We start from the raw sequence: 6,008 nt of genomic DNA on the forward strand, positions 1-6,008 counted from the left end.
AAACCTTGAAAACCTGCCACTCCAAAAGTGGAGTTTCCATTCGGGCTGTGGGTCAGTTGAGGAGGCAGAGGCAGATTTTTTTGTTGTTGCTCGTACACTGTGTGCGGCCTCGTGTTTAGCCGCAGGGTCACATTACCTAACGTTACATGACCCCGTGGTTAAACGTGAGGCTGCTCGGACAGCAGGTGAGCAGCCAAGAAAGTCTGCTGCTGAGAGAATGGTATTGGAAAGAGGGAGAGGGGGGGTGTGGTGGAAGGAGGGAAAGTGTATGTATATGTGTGTGTGAGCTGACACTTCTGCTGGGAGGCTGTTTCACTTATATACTGCCCCTGTGTGCTAACATTACATTACATTTATTTATAAAGCGCCGGCAGATTCCGCAGTGCTGTTACAGTCAGTAGAACAATTTAGAAATGCATACAATAACAAACTCTAGCGAGGTTACTTTCAAACAAACTTCCCTCTTGTACTATTTTAAATCCCTTTATGTATGTATTTAAATGTTTCCATCACATCTCCTCCGTCTCTTCTTTCCTCCATATTGGGAATCCTTAGACTCCAAAACCATTGATTTAAACTCTCTTTAGCTCTCTCCTCCTATTACTAATACCTTGGTTACCTTTTCCAACGCTAACGTCTTTCATGTAGAAGTCCAGGGGTAATTAATGTGTACTTCGAGTTAGTAAACTATAATACGACGGCTAAGAACCATTCAACCCATCTAGTATAGCCTTCTAGAGATGGAGTCTCCTAAACTATGCACTATACTCTAGGTGAGGTCTTGAATTATTTTGCATTTATCAATATTATATTGTAGCTGCCATATTCTCTGCCATTTTTCAAATTGACTTAAAATGACACGAGCGCCCGAACAGGGACTTGAACCCTGGACCCTCAGATTAAAAGTCTGATGCTCTACCGACTGAGCTATCCGGGCTCGATGATGAGCTGTGGGTGCTCTCAGAATCTCTGATGTATTGTCTACTCTGATCTGATTATCTCTCAGCAGAACTGGTGGTGATACATAAACAAGTGAAAAGTCTCAAGGCTGGGTGATGGCACCTAAGGCTTCTTGTCTCCCAACTAGAGATGTAAAGTAAAAACTTTCAGTCTTGGCCTTATTAGTGAAAGAGAAGCTGCAGAGAAAGATAGATAAAACGGAGGAGAATAGATTGTACACCGCATCTCAGTTGATTTTCCCTATTGGCACCTTTGGTTTACAATGTTAGCAGAAGTTTCTTTCTGTGACAAGATGTGCACCTGGCTCATAAGCTTCAGAGAAGTTGCCTGCAATGGGGGACATCTCTTTCATGTAAAAGTGTGTGGGTCTATACTTCGAATTAGTAAACTATACTTAATTTTAAGGCGTATTAATGTGTATACCAGAATAGAAACATATAATATGACGGCTAAGAACCATTCAACCCATCTGGTATAGCCTTCTAGAGACGGAGTCTCCTAAACTATGCACTATACTCTAGGTGAGGTCTTACCAGAGATCTGTAAAGAGACAAAACTGCCTCCCTCTTCCTACTACTAATGCCTTTAGCTCTACAAGCCAGCACCATGCTTGCATTTTCTGGCGCTTAAAACTCTTCTGTTGCGACTGATGGAAGAGTGCCCCAATACTATATTGCGGCCTAGGACCTTTATGTTCCAATTGAATTATTTTGCATTTATCAATATTATATTACAGCTGCCATATTCTCTGCCAATTTTCAAATTGACTTAAAATGACATTAGCGCCCGAACAGGGACTTGAACCCTGGACCCTCAGATTAAAAGTCTGATGCTCTACCGACTGAGCTACCCGGGCTCGTTGAGAAGTTGTGGGTGCTCTCAGAATCTCTGATGTATTGTCTACTCTGATCTTCTGATTATCTCTCAGCAGAACTGGTGGTGATACATAAACCAGTGAAAAGTCTCAAGGCTGGGTGATGGCACCTAAGGCTTCTTGTCTCCCAACTAGAGATGTAAAGTAAAAACTTTCAGTCTTGGCCTTATTAGTGAAAGAGAAGCTGCAGAGGAAGATAGGTAAAACGGAGGAGAATAGATTCTACACCTCATCTCAGTTGATTTTCCCTATTGGCACCTTTGGTTTACAATGTTAGCAGAAGTTCCTTTCTGTGACAAGATGTGCACCTGGCTCATAAGCTTCAGAGAAGCTGCCTGCTATGGGGGACATCTCTTTCATGTAAAAGTGTGTGAGTAAATAATCTATACTTCGAATTAGTAAACTATACTTACTTTTAAGGTGTATTAATGTATATACCAGAATAGAAACATATAATATGACGGCTAAGAACCATTCAACCCATCTAGTATAGCCTTCTAGAGACGGAGTCTCCTAAACTATGCACTATACTCTAGGTGAGGTCTTACCAGAGATCTGTAAAGAGACAAAACTGCCTCCCTCTTCCTACTACAAGGCTCTACAAGCCAGCACCATGCTTGCATTTTCCGACGCTTAAAACTCTTCTGTCGTGACTGATGGAAGAGTGCCCCAATACTATATTGCGGCCTAGGACCTTTATGTTCCAATTGAATTATTTTGCATTTATCAATATTATATTACAGCTGCCATATTCTCTGCCAATTTTCAAATTGACTTAAAATGACATTAGCGCCCGAACAGGGACTTGAACCCTGGACCCTCAGATTAAAAGTCTGATGCTCTACCGACTGAGCTATCCAGGCTCGTTGAGAAGTTGCGGGTGCTCTCGGAATCTCTGATGTATTGTCTACTCTGATCTTCTGATTATCTCTCAGCAGAACTGGTGGTGATACATAAACCAGTGAAAAGTCTCAAGGCTGGGTGATGGCACCTAAGGCTTCTTGTCTCCCAACTAGAGATGTAAAGTAAAAACTTTCAGTCTTGGCCTTATTAGTGAAAGAGAAGCTGCAGAGGAAGATAGGTAAAACAGAGGAGAATAGATTCTACACCTCATCTCAGTTGATTTTCCCTATTGGCACCTTTGGTTTACAATGTTAGCAGAAGTTTCTTTCTGTGACAAGATGTGCACCTGGCTCATAAGCTTCAGAGAAGCTGCCTGCTATGGGGGACATCTCTTTCATGTAAAAGTGTGTGGGTAACTAATCTATACTTCAAATTATTAAACTATACTTAATTTTAAGGCATATTAATGTGTATACCAGAATAGAAACATATAATATGACGGCTAAGAACCATTCAACCCATCTGGTATAGCCTTCTAGAGACGGAGTCTCCTAAACTATGCACTATACTCTAGGTGAGGTCTTACCAGAGATCTGTAAAGAGACAAAACTGCCTCCCTCTTCCTACTACTAATGCCTTTAGCTCTACAAGCCAGCACCATGCTTGCATTTTCTGGCGCTTAAAACTCTTCTGTTGTGACTGATGGAAGAGTGTCCCAATACTATATTGTGGCCCAGGACCTTTATGTTCCAATTGAATTATTTTGCATTTATCAATATTATATTACAGCTGCCATATTCTCTGCCAATTTTCAAATTGACTTAAAATGACATTAGCGCCCGAACAGGGACTTGAACCCTGGACCCTCAGATTAAAAGTCTGATGCTCTACCGACTGAGCTATCCAGGCTCGTTGAGAAGTTGTGGGTGCTCTCGGAATCTCTGATGTATTGTCTACTCTGATCTTCTGATTACCTCTCAGCAGAACTGGTGGTGATACATAAACCAGTGAAAAGTCTCAAGGCTGGGTGATGGCACCTAAGGCTTCTTGTCTCCCAACTAGAGATGTAAAGTAAAAACTTTCAGTCTTGGCCTTATTAGTGAAAGAGAAGCTGCAGAGAAAGATAGGTAAAACGGAGGAGAATAGATTCTACACCTCATCTCAGTTGATTTTCCCTATTGGCACCTTTGGTTTATAATGTTAGCAGAAGTTTCTTTCTGTGACAAGATGTGCACCTGGCTCATAAGCTTTAGAGAAGCTGCCTGCTATGGGGGACATCATGCCCATAAAAGAGTAGATTGTGGCTTGAGTGTTCTTTAAGCGAGTGTAATGCTTAGACTAGTAACACAATAATTGAAATATATATATATATATATATATATATATATATATATATATATATATATATATATATATATGACGGAAAGAAATGGGTTAAGTGGAATTATATCAAATACATTCATTTTCTACCCATTATGTACCCTCTACATGTCTATATTAGTACATTGTCAATTCAATAGGACTTATAGAGAATAGAGAGTATTAACAGAACATACATTAACCAAAGAATAAGAATTATTCTAGATTGTCTATATTTTAGCGTTTTTCTCCACGGTCTTATTTTATATTCAGGACAGCCTTAAGTCTCTCACATGGATGCTTAAATTTTGTCTCTGTATTAAAATCTACCATATAATCCCCTCTATGCCATGTCTAATCATAGCCTAATGTGAACATCTATAAAGCTTCCTCTCGATTTCTGGCCCTATATGGAATGGCATGGAATTGGTATCTTCGGTATCTCCAGAAAGTGTGGCAGGAGGTTTCCGTTCATATTCCATTACCTTATCCCGACTTACATCATGAAATCTGGAAGGGGAAACAAACATTCGCCTAAGTTCCAGCTTGGAGAGAGAGAATATTGTTGTACAAAAGAACTGTAACAAGGGTAGGTATACATAAATGAAAAAAGGAAGAGCCAGAGAACAAAGAAAATCTCTTAAAATTGTGAGATGCTGACACCGCCAATATTTGCTTTGAACAAATTTCACAATCTTCATCATGGGTTTGAAGGTCCAACGTCATTCCTTATTTAAAGACAACACAACTGGCGTGGCAGGATTTGCGCAAACTGAGCTCCTTAACCGGAGTACACATCGGAACCAGCAGGGAATCAACCTTGGCTGAAAAAAACAGGAAAAAAATATTTGGCCTGATAATTCCAGCTGAAGGAATCAAGAGAACAACAAAAATGAAGGAAGGAAAGATATGAAGATGTGGAGGAAGCGAAGAATATGGGAGAGAGACAGGAAAAGGAAAATATTCTAGTCCACACACTTGCTATGGCTTGGACAGAACATGGATGTGACCTCTTGCTTTTCCAGATTCTCTAGTCCCAATGGTCCTGATGTGCACTTTTCATTTTTGGTTTTAAATGCCACGTCAGTCAAAACATATCACAGAAGCACGGACCAACACGTTGGATGGATATATATATAAATATATAGTTAATGTAGCTCCAGATATCCCTGATTGACTGCTAGACACCTTGAAAGGAGTTACAGAAGACCCTAGAGACTCCGGGCCTCAGCCTAAGTAGCATCCCTCTGCGACTCTTTTAGTCACATCATTCTCTGTGACAGCTAACCTGTAGCTTTCCAACCATTGTTCTATTAGGGTTCTCTTGCTAGCGAGAATAGTTGTAGAAATACAACTCCCATGAAGTTCAGCCAGTCATTTTTACAGGATGTACAGTCCATGGATGTAGCATTACAGGGTTGTGACCTGCGATCTTTGCAATAGACTAGCAGAATTTCTGGGTGCAAATTCCTTTGTGCCAACGTGCGCTCTACAGGGCCACGCAATGCATTGTGAATAATCTGTGTGCACTAACAAAAAAAATATTAAAATATAAATTATGAAATACTTTCAACTGAACACCTCCTAGCAATTGAGCTAACACGACGTGTAGCCCAATAACTAAAGACTGCCTAAAATGAACCGTGACATTTTAGGATTGCAGATTCGGTTTAAAGTTTTACTGATGTTGATCAAAAGGACACAATGGAATAAATGTAATCTGGGATTGGGTTATTATTGTAGGTTTAATAATTGACATGCAGGTGCCCTTTGAGCATTAAAAAAGTGTTACTTAATCCACAATGACCGTGTATATAAAAACAAAAAACAGTTCCACAATGTCACGTGTCTCTTTTGAACGGCTCTCGATCTGTTGTATCTGTGATATCGCGTATATATATTTTGCCTGTGTTTCTTGGGAAGGTTACCCATGTATCATCTGAATATACAGATTTCAGAAACCAAAAAGAAA

The 6,008-nt window shown here is 40.1% G+C and overlaps 3 non-coding genes across 3 annotated transcripts; all 3 read right to left on the bottom strand.

Moving 5' to 3' along the window:
- Positions 1–864: 864 nt before the first annotated feature.
- Positions 865–937, bottom strand: TRNAK-UUU (transfer RNA lysine (anticodon UUU)). Its single transcript has one exon. It is a non-coding gene; the product is annotated as a tRNA-Lys (tRNA).
- Positions 938–2,624: 1,687 nt separating this feature from the next.
- On the bottom strand, positions 2,625–2,697 carry TRNAK-UUU (transfer RNA lysine (anticodon UUU)). Its single transcript has one exon. It is a non-coding gene; the product is annotated as a tRNA-Lys (tRNA).
- Positions 2,698–3,513: 816 nt separating this feature from the next.
- TRNAK-UUU (transfer RNA lysine (anticodon UUU)) lies at positions 3,514–3,586 on the bottom strand. The gene has a single exon. It is a non-coding gene; the product is annotated as a tRNA-Lys (tRNA).
- Positions 3,587–6,008: the final 2,422 nt, after the last annotated feature.

The sequence above is a fragment of the Spea bombifrons genome, chromosome 4 (assembly GCF_027358695.1).
Source record: "Spea bombifrons isolate aSpeBom1 chromosome 4, aSpeBom1.2.pri, whole genome shotgun sequence".
Lineage (NCBI taxonomy): Eukaryota > Metazoa > Chordata > Amphibia > Anura > Pelobatidae > Spea > Spea bombifrons.